This window comes from Geotrypetes seraphini, chromosome 18 (genome assembly GCF_902459505.1).
Source record: "Geotrypetes seraphini chromosome 18, aGeoSer1.1, whole genome shotgun sequence".
In the NCBI taxonomy this organism is placed as follows: domain Eukaryota; kingdom Metazoa; phylum Chordata; class Amphibia; order Gymnophiona; family Dermophiidae; genus Geotrypetes; species Geotrypetes seraphini.
In genome coordinates, this window is record NC_047101.1 from 496,590 (window position 1) to 509,164 (window position 12,575).

General features: G+C 41.5%; 1 protein-coding gene and 1 long non-coding RNA gene across 9 annotated transcripts in view; one reads left to right on the forward strand and one right to left on the reverse strand.

The window, feature by feature from the left end:
- LOC117351614 (C-terminal-binding protein 2) overlaps nucleotides 1–10,523 on the reverse strand; it is a 130,352-nt gene extending 119,829 nt beyond the window's left edge. For 6 of the 8 annotated variants that reach the window (XR_004537489.1, XR_004537490.1, XM_033927145.1 and 3 more), the window contains exons 1-2: nucleotides 10,386–10,523; nucleotides 8,705–8,798 (exon numbers count right to left, since the gene is read on the reverse strand). The gene's annotated coding sequence lies outside the window, so the exon portion shown is untranslated. Of the gene's footprint in view, nucleotides 1–8,704; nucleotides 8,799–9,894; nucleotides 9,915–10,020; nucleotides 10,249–10,385 lie in introns of those variants that run through there. The other 2 variants (XM_033927143.1, XM_033927144.1) reach the window with 2 other exon arrangements.
- Nucleotides 10,524–10,531: 8 nt separating this feature from the next.
- Nucleotides 10,532–12,051, forward strand: LOC117351617. The gene is made up of 2 exons (XR_004537491.1): nucleotides 10,532–10,699; nucleotides 11,316–12,051. It is a non-coding gene; the product is annotated as an uncharacterized LOC117351617 (long non-coding RNA).
- Nucleotides 12,052–12,575: the final 524 nt, after the last annotated feature.

Genomic DNA, 12,575 nt, shown 5'->3' on the forward strand with positions numbered 1-12,575 from the left:
GCCCCTGGTGCTCTCCTCTAAAATACTAAGCATAAGAGAGAAGGGAAGTTACATAGGACATACTGCACTCGTTTACATGGCTGCAAGATATACTCTATGGGGCTCATAATCGAAACTGAGAAACGTCTAAAAACCGGCCTAAATCGGCACTTGGACAATCTAAAAGACAAGTTGTCCAAGTGCCGATAATCAAACTGTGTTTTAGACGTTATTTAAAAATGATCTAGGCCTTCACAGTGCTGCTGAATGACCAGAGCTAAAAAAGCGTTTCAGGAGGAGTGTCGAGGGCAGGATTTGGGCGGGCCGTGGGCCATCCTAGACTTAATCGTACTGCATGTATAACCAAAAGTTTTACAACACTGCCAAGATTGAACTTGGACGTTGCAACTTAGGCCATCTAAAACCAGAATGACCGGGTATATTCATGGCAACGTAGAAAAATTCCTACGGTACGATCTAAGAAGGTAGCGTTTGACAGTACGTTTGCAGATTCGGACGTTACAAGCGAGGGGTCCAATGAGGGTACGAACGAGAAATCAGGGGAGTTGTCCAGCAGAGAAGGAAGAGGGAGAGGACGAACCCGACAGCAACGAGGCAGGGGGTCTACACAACAGACAACATCCAGAACTCGGATGAGGACGACTCGTCAGTGATAAATTTATCATCCACCTCATTGTCTCCCGATCAACTATCTTTATTGGAACTGGGACTTGGTTTTGTACCCACTCACCCTCCGGATTTTTTCAAACTCCATGCAGCATTGCATGCATTCACACGTAAGATGCAATTGAAGGTTTTTTTGACAACAAATAGGAGATAATTTCTCCACAGCCAGTAGAGTCAGACCAGGAGGAATGTGATGAAGATGTTAATCCAATGATGGAGATTTGCAAGATTAAATCAAATTGGGTCCCCCCTGGTCCTATGGATCCCTTAATTTTCACTTTTCGTGAAATTATGGTGAAAGGACTGAGATCTATCCAACAATCTTGAGAAAACAGCGGCCCTTTTAATACTACTAGGCTTCAACAACAGGGGTTACAAGAACTGCTTAATAACGATAACATCATTATAATAAAAGCGGACAAGGGGGCACCACTGTCGTTATGAATAGACAGGATTACGATATAGAAGCCAAGCGCCAGCTAGACAATACACGGGCTTATTTAAAATTGGATGGGGACCCCACAGACCACTTAGCCAGGGAGATATTGGACTATCTTAACATCCATTTGGAGAATGGCATGCTTACACAAAAGGAATATACTTTCCTTTTTGAAAAATATCCGAAAGTTCCAAGGATTTCATTTGTCCCGAAGATACATAAAACGCTTATAAAGCCCCCAGGTCGCCCCATTGTCAATATCCGCCATTCGATATTGGAACCCCTTTCTAAGGTAGTGGACTACTTTTTGAGGGATGAAGTCCCGAAGTTAAGATCATATATTAGGGACTCATCCCATTTTTTAAGGAAACTATCCCAGATACAGACACACATGCACAACAAATGGATGGTGACCCTTGATGTCACCTCCTTATATACCCAGATTCCCCAGACTGAGGCACTTCAGATTATTTTTGAAACCCTCTGACAGAAGAAAACCCTCCAACGTATCTCTGTTGAATTTTTGATGCAATTGGCCCGATGGGTTATCCAGAATAATTATTTTCAACATCACCAGCAGTTTTATCAGCAGGTGCAGGGGGTAGCGATGGAAGCCACTCTGGCCCCTTCGGTGGCCTCCCTATATATGGGAACATTTGAAGATACACAGGTATACGGGACACTGTGGGAATCCCATATTTTATTCTGGGGCCGTTTTTTGGATGACATCTTTTTAATTTGGGACGATACAAGGGAGCGTTTGGAAGAGTTCCACCAATATTTGAATTTGGTGGATCTCAATATAAAATTTACCATGTCATGCCATCAGACGCAGATAGAATTTCTGGACATTGCCATCTCGATACATGGGGGTAAGATCCATACTTCCTTATATAGGAAGCCGATAACACGCAATACGATACTTCATTGCCACAGTTTTCACCCTTTTAAACTAAGATTTAATCTGCCGGTAGGGCAGTTTTTACGGACCCGGAGAGTATGCTCCACTGTGGAAGAATATAAGAGCCAGGCTAAGTTACTTTCCAATAAACTTAGAAAGAGAGGCTATCCGGAGAGATCTATAAGACTAGCTTACTTACGAGCTAGATTTGCCCAACAGAAACTCCTTCTAGAGGAGCAAAAGGCATGCAGTGAGATAGACAATGAGGTTTTGACCTGCGTATTACCTTTTTCTAAAGCGACTAACCTAATGGTGGACCTCACGAGACAACATTGGTATATAGTACAGATCCACCGCTCACTTCAGGATTTTCCCCGGATAGCCTACTCTAGGGGTATAACTCTGGGCCAAAAATGTAATTTTCAAAAATATGGGGCGAAAATAAGGGAGACAGGGGGTTGCCATGAACAGTGTGGGAAGTGCCAGTGGTGCTCCTCCACTATTCAGGGCAGCTCGTGGAAGGTGCCAGGTAGAGACGCGACTTTGAGGGCGAAAACTGACACTGACTGTAACTCGCAGGATGTTATCTATGTGATTATGTGTCCATGCGACTTGATATATGTCGGTCGGACCAATAGGAGGGTAAGAATTAGACTGACTGAACACAAATCACGTATTGTGAACAAAGTCATGCAGACACCCCTAGTGGAACACTGGATCACACACAATCATACAGTGGAGGAGATCAGAAGGCGAGTTATTAATAAGATCACAGGGAGGGACGGAGGGAAAGATCAAAGGAGGTTAAATCAAAGCGAACAACGATATATTTTCCTGTTGGATACGGTGGACCCTAGAGGGTTAAATGGGGAAATAGAATGGCTTTCAGGGATTGGCTAAATCTAACCAATAGGAACAGGGGGAGGGAGGTTTTGAATTAGAATGGGGAGGAGTATATAAACACCGGTTAGTACGCTGCAGCCATCTTTCTCTCACAGATTTTGGAGTCAGATGACAACAGCGACCTCGGTGAGCTACATTCTATTAATTTATATAAGAAGCAATGAAAGGATTATAGTGGGTAGCTGTGTTGTATGAATGGTTTTTTCACAGCTTCCTGCTTTTTATGCTTTATTCCGTAGGGGGACCCTTGATACAGCAATGTATGCGAAACATGTCGGGTCAAACTCCTAGGTTTTGGCTGTGATATAAGCTAAGTACAAATGCACTATTTAAGCACTTTATATTTATATATATTTATTAGAGGAAATGCTATTATGCAACAAAATTTTTTTTGATCATTTCACCACATAAAAAGCAGAACAAAGAAAAGTTTACTATCAAGAAGGTGACAGCCAATGATGAGGCGCCACGTAAGGCTTCCCGCGATATAATCTTTTTAGGAAGGACAGAGATGGTCATAAAGGTGGAGGAGTAGCTCTCTATGTAAAGATCAATATCCAAGCAACCGAAATGCAAGGGACCTGGGGAGAGGAAGAAGCGATATGGATTGCTCTGAAAAGAGAAGATGGAACTTCTATCTACGTGGGTGTAGTCTACAGACCTCTGACTCAATCGCAGCAAATTGATAAGGATCTGATTGTGGATATCCAAAAGTTTGGAAGAAAAGAGGAGGTTCTGCTGTTGGGAGATTTCAACCTGCTGGATGCGGACTGGAATGTTCCGTCTGCGGAATCGGAAAGAAGTAGGGCGATAGTAGATGCCTTTCAGACAAATGGTGACAGAACCCACAAGGGAAAAAGCGATATTGGATCTGGTCCTCACAAATGGAGAGAATATCTCTAATGTTCGAGTGGGTGCTCACCTGGGAAGTAGCGATCATCAAACGGTTTAGTTTGATATAACGACTAAAGTGGAGAGCGGCCGCACGATACTTAAAGTCCTAGATTTCAAACGTACGGACTTTAGTGCAATGGGAAAGTACCTGAAGAAAGAGCTGTTAGGATGGGAGGACATAAGAGAAGTGGAAAGACAGTGGTCTAAGCTGAAAGGAGCGATAAAAATGGCTACGGACCTTTATGTGAAGAAAATCAATAAAAAACAAGAGAAAAAGGAAGCCGATATGGTTCTCCAACCTAGTGGCTGAGAAAATAAAGGCGAAAGAGTTGGCGTTCATGAAATATAAAAAAAACCCAAGAAGAGGAGAGCAGAAAGGACTACAGGGTGAAACTGAAAAAAGCTAAGAGAGAGATACGTTTGGCGAAGGCACAGGCGGAAGAACAAATGGCTAAAAATGTAAAAAAGGGAGAAATTTTTTTTTTCCAGATATATTAGTGAAAGGAGGAAGATAACAAATGGAATTGCTAGGCTAAAAGATGCTGGGAACCAATATGTGGAGAGTGATGAGGAGAAAGCAAATGTGCTAAACAAATACTTCTGTTCTGTGTTCACAGAAGAAAATCCTAGCCTAGCAATTCCATTTTTTATCTTCCTCCTTTCACTAATATATCTGAAAAAATTTTTATCTCCCTTTTTTACATTTTTAGCCATTTGTTCTTCCGCCTGTGCCTTTGCCAAACGTATCTCTCTCTTGGCTTCTTTCAGTTTCACCCTGTAGTCCTTTCTGCTCTCCTCTTCTTGGGTTTTTTTATATTTCATGAACGCCAACTCTTTCGCCTTTATTTTCTCAGCCACTAGGTTGGAGAATTATATCGGCTTCCTATTTCTCTTGTTTTTATGTGGCACCCTTTTTGTGAAGTTCACAGCAGTGCCCTGTAAGGTGCCCCACTACTCTGTTGCCATGTCTGGGTGTTCAGTCCCTTACTTTTCTGGCCCCTCTCATGCCCAAAAGTTCTATTTCTAAGTGTTTTTGAGTTGGATGAATTTTTGGTCGAAAATGGAGTATAAAGATGGACAACTTAGCAGTCTGGACGATCAGACGGCTGGACGTACAGTTGGATGATTAAAAAAAAAAAAATACTGGACATATTTTTTGAAAATGGACTTTTTCCCGTGTCAGACTTTGAACGACTTGTGACTTAGGCCAAAACGGACTTACACTTTCTTTTGATTATGCCCCTTTATGTGTATGAGACACCACAGCCAAGGGCTGAACTGATGAAGGATGAATAGCAGGTGTTCTCAGTGGAGAGAACACGAGTGATATGCTCAATAAAGCCCATGTAGGAATGCTTCATCAATTACTATGTACTACAAATTTTTGAATTGCTTGGCAAAAACGCAGGCAGAAGAAAAAATGGTTAGACATTAAAAGGAAGTGATAAGACTTTTTCAGGTACATGGGGGAAAGGAGGGAAGCTAGAAATGGAATTATGAGACAAAATAGCTGAGAACCAATACATGGAGTGATGAAGAAAAGGAACATATACTAAACAAATAAACACTTCTGTTTGGGGTTCATGGGAGAAAAATCCTGGAGAAATATCTCTGTCAGTTCACAAAAGCATATATGGGAGTGGAATGGATATCGCACTCTTCTTGGAAGAAAGTGTTTATGAACAACCTGAAAAACTGAAAGTGGGCAAATACATCCAGGATACTGAATGAGCTCAAAGATGTTCTGGTGGACTCTTTTAAAGATTTATATAAAGTGTTGGTGAGGCACCATTTGGAGTACTGTGTTCAACTGCGGAGGCCGTATTTCACTGAGGACATCAAAACACTTCTGAGGAAGGAAATAAGGAGATTGTGTCAAAAGATGTTTGAGAAGAGTCCAGAAGACCTCAATATGAATACCTGGAAAGGAGGGATAGGGGAAATATGATACAGATGTTTAAATTCCTAAAAAGGTATTTAATATGCAAACTAATCTTTTGCAGATATGGGAAAGCAGAACTAGAGGTCTTGAGTTAAGGGTTCAGGCTGTGAGACTTAGGAGCAACATTGGGAAATACTTATTCACAGAAAAGGTGCTGGTGCATGGGATGCACTCCTGCGGGAGACTATGAAGACAAAAATGGTGACAAAATTCAAGAATGTGTGAGATAAACACAGAGGAACACTATATAAAATTGGGATGGAAAACAATTAAAGCAAAACTTAAATACTTTATAACTGGAGAGAGTTTTAAAGGCAGCTTCATAAGTTGGGAAGCCAGATCAATGCAGGGCAGACTTTTGTGGTCTGGGTCTCATAAATAGCAAAGACAGACTAAGATCAAGAACATAATATATAACAATAGCCTTACTGGGTCAGACCAATGGTCCATCAAGCCCAGTAGCCCGTTCTCATGGTGGTCAATCCAGGTCCCTAGTACCTGGCCAAAACCCAAGGAGTAGCAACATGCCATGCTACCGATCCAGGGCAAGCAGTGAACATAAGAACATAAGAAATGCCTGCACCGGATCAGACCTGGGGTCCATCTAGTCCGGCGATCCGCACACACGGAGGCTCAGCCAGGCACACCCTGGCGAATAACTAGTCACTCGTATCCCTCAATGTCTTCTGTAAGAAGATGTGCTTCCAATTTTCCCTTAAATCCTAGAACGGTGGTTTCCTCCACCAGCTCTTTCAGGAGAGAGTTCCAGGCGTTCACCACTCGCTGTGTGAAGCAGAACTTTCTGACGTTTGTCCTGGCTGTGTCCCCTCTCAGCTTCAGGCCATGACCTCTGGTCCGAGACTGGGTTATATTTGCCAATGTGAATAACGCTGTTTCTTGCTCACCATCCTTTCCCCCTGCTGGTGAGGGAGCTTGCTCCATTATGTCGATCCCTTTTAGCAATTTAAAAGTCTCTATCAGATCCCCTCTCAGTCTTCTCTTCTCAAGGGTGAATAGTCCCAGTTTTCGGAGGCGATCTTTGTAGCTCAAGTTCTCCATACCTTTTACTAGCTTCGTCGCTCGCCTCTGCACCCTCTCCAGTAGTGTTATATCCTTCTTCAGGTATGGAGACCAGTGTTGGACACAGTATTCCAGGTGTGGTCTCACCACTGCTCTATAAAGAAGCATTATGACCTCCCTTGATCTACTCGTGATTCCTTTCTTTATCATGCCTAACATCCTGTTAGCTTTCTTTGCTGCTGCTGCACATTGAGCCGATGGATTCAGGGTTCTATCTATCAGTACTCAGCTTCCCCCATGTCTTTCTCAATAACAAACTAGAGCAGGTTTTGAGGGCAACTCCAGTAGTTGGGAAGTAGGACCTGTGTCGGGCAGACTTTTACGGTCTGTGCCCCAAAATTGGCAGGGAGAAAGAAAGTATACCAGTGTTTAATCATGAAGTGAAATCTTTGCAGCGTGCCAGATTCTACTCTGGCCACATTGTTGGGTAGAATGGATGGACCAAGCAGGTCTTTATCTGCTGACATTTATAACGTTACTCCAGCAAAGGTCAGATGGAAACCTTCCTTGGGCCAGTTTGTTCACCTCTGTTTTAATACAACTGTATACGTCCCTTTGTTATATTTACAAGACAGAGGTAAAGAATTCGATCCAATAAGGAAATCTGGACAAACTCCATCATTAACATAGTAATTTCCTCCTATTAGTAATACTTTTAAAACCAATAGGAGGAAATATTTTTTCACTCAGAGAATAGTTAAGCTCTGGAATGCATTGCCAGAGGATGTGGTGAGAGTGGTTAATGCAGATGGTTTAAAAAAAAGGTTTGGACAAGTTCCTAGAGGAAAAGTCCATAGTCTGCTATTGAAACAGACATGGGGGAAGCCACTGCTTACCCTGGATTGGTCGCATGGACTGCTGTTACTATTTAGGGTTTTGCCAGATACTTGTGATTTAGATTGGCCTCCATGGAGACGGGATACTGGGCTGGAAAGATCATTGGTCTGACCCAGTAAGGCTGTTCTTATATAAAGAGTAGAGAAGAACATAAGAATTTGCCGCTGCTGGGTCGGACCAGTGGTCCATCATGCCCAGCAGTCCGCTCCTGCGGCGGCCCCCAGGTCAAAGACCAGTGCCCTGAGACCAGCCCTACCTGCATACGTTCCAGTTCAACAGGAACTCATCCAACTTTGTCTTAAATACCTGGAGGGTGTTTTCCCCTGTAACAGCCTCCGGAAGAGAGTTCCAGTTTTCCACCACTCTCTGGGTGAAGAACTTCCTTACGTTTGTACGTAATCTATACCCCCAGGTAAGCAGCCCTCTCATAACCCATGTGTATTACAGAGAGCACTGCAATTTTATTTCATATCTTGAGAACGTACTAATCTAAACTGATATTTACAACATGTTTACTCCCTAAAATGGTCTAACATTCTGAACATATATAAAAAACTGGAGAAATATCAAGACGTTCAAGGCTGAATTCTATAAAGAGCGTCGCAATTGGCAGCCACCTACAAAATTGGTGCCGATCGTGTGTCAATCACAAGACAGTGCCGTTTATAGAATTGTGGCTTTGTGAAAGGTAGGCACCAGGGTTTTCAGGCAGCTACAGAAGGTTTACGGCGCTTAACGCCACTTCCTACAGTGGCATTAGGCACTGTAAAGCACCTCCGCAGGTGAGATAAAGGCATGTTAGGTACCCACATTTTTTTTTTTAAATGGCATTTTCCACTTAAGTTAGGTGATGTTTAAAAAATATGGGCCTCAATGCATAGAGAACATCTGCATTGTCTACCATGAAGTATCTAATTTAAAGCATTTTAATTTAATTCATAATGTATACTACAGGATAAGGATGCTGAAAAGGCAGTGCAGACTGAATTTTGAAATAGCTAAATAATACAACTACTCTTTAAAAGGTTAGTCAGTTCCTTACTGTCTTTTGCTGGGATGATCTTTGGACTCTTCTTTATTCCATTACCATTTGGTCCTGCTAACGGGAGCTCAGTGTAAAGACTGTTCCGCAGGACCTGTGCAAAAAACACCAGAAACCAATAGACATCAACAGAAACCAATAGACATCAACAGAAACCAATAGACATCAATAGAAACCAAGACTATCAACAGATTAACTAGATGTATTCAAAGCAATAGCAAGAAGAAGAATTTTCAAAATCCTGCTTATCAGTTTATTTGTGCTACTATTTCTTTTAAGATGGCTACATCTCCTCCAGAGCTCACAAGTTTCAAACCCATGATACTTTAACATTTTTCTGCTTTCATGCATGTAATATATTTAGGGCTTCTAGTTTTAAGCTTTAGTTCATAACACACCTATCCCAGCCCCCTCCCATAAAAAATGAAAATCAATAGTTTATTGGATCAACACCAGAAAATCACTGTCCCTTATATTCAGCCTGCCTACTCTATTCTCCTTCCCCCCCCCCCCAATTTTCCAGCTGGCTTCACCATACTGATGACCCCTCAGCTGCACATATTAGCTTTGGAAAACCAACATAAAATCTGTTTTACACTTTTGGGATCTAACTTGATACTTGGGACCTGGGTTGGCCACTGTTGGAAACAGGATAGTGGGCTTGATGGACCTTCGGTCTGCCCCAGTATGGCAACTCTTATGTTCATCCTCCTATTGACTCTATTATCTAGCTGCTCCTGAGAAACAGGTTGTGAACTTGATATTGTAAATGCTTTGGGCAGCATTTTGGAAGTGCAACAAATTTAAATTAACAAAATAAGGAAAGGAAAGTTTGAAAGAATGAAGAGAACAGGCTTCTGGAAGAGAAAATCAACATACATTGCTTTTTATGCCTTTTGAGTGCTTTAAGTTTGTTTGCTGGGTGCTACAATTCTGATACATATATTTTATCTGCATAAAATTAATAAAAAAAATACAACACTTAAATTCAACAACCCTAAATATATTTATACTTAATGTGATGATTGCAAGTGGTTCTGAGAAGGATACAAACTGAACACCCTTATTTATTCAGACACAGGAAAAAATGGAGCAATGCCAAGAAATGACACTTGTTTCTGTTAAGGATTCCTATTAAAAAAAACTATAGACTTACTGAATTAATATTACTGTTTTAATTCAATGCTTACAGAAACTTTACCGTAAAATCCGAGTTCCTCATCCCTAAATTTAAACCCAAAGCTTGTTCTTCACCCTTTTTTTTCATATCACCCCTCCCTATTTTTACAAATACAGTATACTGTTTCTCTTCTCACTCAGGTATGGCTTTTTCCAAATGGGATTCTCTCTCCTCATCATGATGAAATTTAAACTCCGTTCTCTCCCCCTCCCCCAGGCATGACAACTTTTATGTTTACTGGCGAGAAAGAAGAGCAGAGGAGATAATTTGCAATAGTAAACGAAGCCGATTTCCCTGGGAGCTCCTTCTTCTCCATCCTTGCTGGTTCTCTTCTCTCTTTCGCTCTTGCTCCCACCTCGTTGCAGCCCCACTTGTGAGGTGGACGCCGCCTTCTCCCCTCCCCTCCCCCTCCCCATGACACTATTCTTTCTTTTCTTCGATTCACCCCCTCCCCGGTCCCGCCCCGCGGTTCAGCCTCGCTCCCTCCTTCTCGCCCCCTACCTTCGGTCTCTCCCGGAGGTCGCCGCTATCGGTAGCAGCAGTTTCTATAGGCAGCTACGGCGGACCCGGAGCTTTCCCTCGGCCCTGGCCCGCCCCCCTCCGACGCAACTTCCGGTTTCCGGCCACAGACGTTGCGTCGAGGGCGGGGCGTCGCTAAGCGGCGTGAAAAAGACTTTGCTTCCGCTTCCGCAGCCCTCACAGATGACGAGGCTGAAGGTAGGACTGAGGTGGGGGAGAAATGAGAGAATGTCACTGGGTTTAAGGACAACTGTGTCCCGTGTCATTCTCCAAGAGAGATGGTTTTCTCAAATCAGGTAGTAGACTTCTTTCAACGGGCTGACATTAGATTAATTAGGTTTTGTCACGCTATTTAGCACAGGGTTTCATTGCATGCTATGAGAACATACGCGAAAAGAGCCCCCCTCCCACCCCCACCCCCACACACAGGTTCTGGTATTTATTCCACATCCTTTTTAAATAATTTCTTCAGAAGATTTCTGTATAGGCAACTAGGGCGAAGTGGGGAAGATATGGCGTCTAATAAATAAGAGAAACCAAATCATGATAAGTAAAAACATAAGCCCGGGGGGGGGGGGGAGGTTAAATTCTGTTCTTCAGAGGGCTCAATATAAGGGATTCATATAAGGACAGATTTTGTTTATCATTATGGTTCTCCTACCAAGACAGACAGCACTTGTAAGTCAAGTGGTCTAAGAGTGGATAGGTTGGCTTTATTCCTTTCAGAGACAAGGATTAGAAAAGCTATTTGTGTTAGAAAATGCTAATAGGAGTCTGAACCTTAGACTTTTAAATTTTCCTATTTCCAAATGGCAAGAGAACTGTTTCATTCCTTCTTGAGAGTAGTATTTAAATTTCCTGAAAACAATTTACCACCGTTACATAAATTATACTATTTAAATATTCCTAAAGAGGATAAAGGCACCGTGGCAGGAGACTTAGATCTCACAGTTATCCTGGAAACATCTCAACAAGAAGAAATTATGGAACGAGCAACCTTATTGGTAACATTTGTTTTTCATCAAGATAAGGAAGCAGTTCTTCATCTATTCTATAAGACTGATAATTCAGAATTTCATGGTTCAAAAGTCTTAATTTTTCCTGATGTATCGAAATGGACCCAAGACAGATGAAAGAAATTTCTAACCTACCGTCAGTCAATTTTGAGTATGGGAGCAACTTTTCAGTTACGTTTTCCCTGTAAATGCTGTATTACCCATCAAAATACTAGATATATATTTTATGAACCTGATCAATTGAACTTTTTTCTTGAGGGTAAGGCAGCTGGTAAAGCTCCAGTTCCCTCCATGGAACTTCTCAACCAACCAGGATGATAATTTAATTTAATCCAATCCAACGGTATGATCTTCTAATATGAATGAACATTTCTTGAAAACCAACTTCCCTTGGAGGTGAAGGATTTTCTCTCCTCAGCTTGTGGACTGTGAACTTAGTTAATTTTGTGGAATTTATAATTCATATGTTTTGTTTCCTTTTTAATTGTTTATTTCCATTATATTGTTGTTTAACAATTAGTAAAATTTATAAACAAATAAAAAAAAAAAGAAAAGCTATTTGAAAAATACACCAACAAGGAAGCATAACTACCAACAAGTCACAAATGAATATGCTTGCATCTGTATTGGACCACAAATGAGTTTTGTTATTTAATTAAATTTCTTTCTACTTCTGAAACAATGTATTCTTGTTACATCCCTTCCAAATTCCATGTTAGGTGTTTAATCCCAACCAGCCCACAAAACAAACACAAACCGCTTTGAAGAAGCGATCCCCATTCCTGGTGTTTTATCCTCCCCCCTCTTCCCTTTAATTTGTTTTTAATGATGTAATTATTAACTTTCCCCTCCAGCTCATGTTCATATTTGTAATTTGTCTAGTTAATGTTCACATTTCCCCTCCCCATACAAAAATTTTTTTTAACCTTTCATTTTAGCATTGTAAACCAGCCAGGTGCACATCGATGGTCAGTATATTAAAATTAATTAAACTTGATCAGTTAAGTTATTGCGGAAATTCACATTTTTCAGAACACACAGTGCACACCCCCTAATGGTAAAATCTGTTTTAATTTCTGCAAGCAGTGTGAGCAGAATCTTCCATTATTATTGCCTCTTCAAAGATAAATTCATGAGACACTCAGTTGGAGGATCA